Genomic DNA, 3187 nt, shown 5'->3' on the forward strand with positions numbered 1-3187 from the left:
AAAAGCACAATCCATAAAATAAAATATTGAGAAATTTGATTTCATCAAAATTTAAAACTTTGCACTTCAGAAGACATCATTAAGAAATGAGAACACAAGCCATGTACTAGAAAAAAATTATTTGCAAATGAGATATCTGACAAATAACTTGTATTCAACATATATAAAGAGCATTTACAACTTAGTAAGACAAACAACTCAATTAAAACAGGTAGGCTGGGTGCGGTGGCTCACACCTGTAATCCTTGCACTTTGGGAGGCTGAGGTGGGTGGATCACGAGGTCAGGAGATTGAGACCACCCTGGCTAATGTGGTGAAACCCCGTCTCTACTAAAAATACAAAAAATTAGCCAGGCGTGGTGGTGGGCGCCCGTAGTCCCAGCCACTTGGGAGGCTGAGTCAGGAGAATGGCGTGAACCCACAAGACGAAGCTTGCAGTGAGCTGAGATCGCACCACTGCACTCCAGCCTGGGCAACAGAGCGAGACTCTGTCTCAAAAAAAAAAAAAAAAAAAAAAAAAAACAGGTAAAAGGCCTTCTTCCCCACCCCACCTCCCCTCCACCCCCAGTGTTGCTGGACCTGTAGGTCTGTGTTGAGCCACAGATATGAGTTTCTGTTTCTCAGGATGGGGTTTGTTAAAGTTGTCAAGAGTAAGGCCTACTTTAAGAGATACTAAGTGAAATGTAGAAGACAATGACAGGGTAAAACTGATTACTATGCTCAGAAATCCTTGGTGATATAAGATAAAAATAAGTACAACATGCCTAAATACAGGGTGATAGTTTGTGTAACAAATAGAGATATCATTTGTCAGATTGCTTATGCCCATATAGGAGGGAATATGATAATGTATGCAGCTTATGCATATGAACTGCCAAAACATGGTGTGAAGGTTGGCCTGACAAATTGTGCTATAGCGTATTGTACTGGACTCCTGCTGGCCTGCAGACTTCTCAGTAGGTTTGGCATGGACAAGATCTAAGAAGTCCAAGTGGAGATGAATGGAGATGAATACAATGTAAAAACCATTGATGGTCAGCCAGGTGCCTTTACCTGCTATTTGGATGCAGGCCTTGCCAGAACTACCGATAAACTATTATGGGGTCCTGAAAGGAGTTGTGGATGGAGGTTTGTTGATTCCTCACAATATTAAACGATTTCCTGGTTATGATTCTGAAAGCAAGAAATTTAATGCAGAAGTACATCAAAAGCACATTATGGATCCAAATACTGCAGACTACATGTGTTACCTAATAGAAAAAGATGAAGATGCTTACAAGAAACGTTTCTCTTAATACATAAAGAACAGTATAACTTCAGCCATGAAGGAGATGTACAAGAAAGCTCATGCTGCTATATAAGAGAATCCAGTCTATGAGAGGAAGCCCAAGAAAGACGTTTAAAAAAAGAAGTGGAACCATCTGAAAATGTCCCTTGCCCAGAAGAAAGATCGGGTAGCTCAAAAGAAGACAAGCTTCCTCAGAGCTCAGGAGCAGGCTGCCAAGAGCTAAACTGAACAATTTTCTGTGAGAATTTTTCAGATAAAAACAATAAACTTATTGACTAAGCAAATAAAAAAGAAATAAAAAAAAAGCAAAATATTTGAATAGATATTTCACCAAAAAGGTTGTATGAATGCTAATAAACATATGAAAAGATTCTCAGTGTTGTTAATCATTAGGAAAATGAACATCCAAATCACAATGAGATATAATTTCATACCCACTAGATAGCCATAATCCAAAATACAAATAGTGACAAGGGTTAACTAGAATGTAGAGAAAGAATGTTTACAGATGGCTAGTGGGAATGTAAAATGGTTCAGCCACTTTGGAAACAGTTTAGCAGGTTCTTTAACAAGTTACATATAAATTTACCAAGTGACTCTGCAATTCTCTTCCTAGGTATCAGCCCAAGAGAAGTTAAAGCACATGCCCATACCAATATTTTCATGTGAATAACACTCTCCATAATAACCAAAAAGTGGAAACAGTACAAATTTCCAACAACCACTGAATGGGTAAACAAAATGTGGTATATCCCTACAATGGAATACTATTCAGTAATGAAAAAGGAAAGAAGGACTGATACATGCAACAACATGGAATAATCTCCAAAACCTTATGCCAACAGAAAAAAGGTAAGCACAAAAGACTGCATTTGTATGTATCCTTTTTTATGAAATGTCTAGGAGAAGCGAATCTATAGAGACAGAGCAGATTAGTCGTTACCTAGGGCAAAGGTAGGAGAAGGGACTGACTACAAACACAAGCAGAGGCTCTTTTCGGGTGATAAATATGTTCTAAAATTCATTTTGGTGATGGTTGTAAAACTCTGTAATTTTACTAAAAATTATTAAATTATACACTAACATGGGTACATTTTGTAGCATGTAAATTATACCTCAATAAAGCTTCGGTTTTGGCCATTCTGCAGACATAAAACAGCACCATCCAAACTTGAGGTTTCGATATTGAGACAGATGATGCCATGAACACACCAAGAGGGTATGAAAAAGTTTATAATGCACATAATGAGACTTTCTGGGGATAGCAGAACAGGCTTTCCAAATTGGTCTGATAATGGCTTGAATAGTGAGAAAGGGGAGACCAGCTTGGGGTTTTTATTGTGGTTAGGTGGCAGGACTCGGGTGAGGGTTCTCCTTATGGGCAGGACTTGCATGACTTGAAACTCCCACAATTACCAAAGAAGGGGATATCTGGAATTTATTATAGGCTTCTCCAAATATGGGCTGAAGGGGATGAAAGATGGGTGTGACTTCACAGCTGCCAGCAGTCAAATGTCAAAATTGGAGTCAAATTCTTTATTAAAATTGTTTAAAAAATTCTTTTATACTAAAAGGTCTTGACTTATTCCTCAAGTTATTTTACATATTCCCCATGCACACCACAGTAAACTCTTCCTATGGCCCTTGCCAATCTTTATTGTCCATTCATTATTCCCCTCAGTAGATGATGAGCTGTTGTGATCTTTAAAGTCCCAATTCTTTCATAATATGTGGAATATGGTAGACACCATAATTGTTAAAAACAGGTGACAGACTATGTGGAATGATTAAAAGCAGAAAAGAAGGGAGCAGAAAAAAATCAAGTGGCGGCTGGGCGCGGTGGTTCACGCCTGTAATCCCAGCACTTTTGGAGGCCAAGGTGGTCGGATCACTTGAGGT

General features: G+C 38.6%; 1 pseudogene; it reads left to right on the forward strand.

The window, feature by feature from the left end:
• Positions 1 to 625: 625 nt before the first annotated feature.
• Positions 626 to 1580, forward strand: LOC100606777 (annotated as a pseudogene).
• Positions 1581 to 3187: the final 1607 nt, after the last annotated feature.

Source organism: Nomascus leucogenys, chromosome 8, assembly GCF_006542625.1.
Source record: "Nomascus leucogenys isolate Asia chromosome 8, Asia_NLE_v1, whole genome shotgun sequence".
Classification (NCBI taxonomy): Eukaryota; Metazoa; Chordata; class Mammalia; order Primates; family Hylobatidae; genus Nomascus; species Nomascus leucogenys.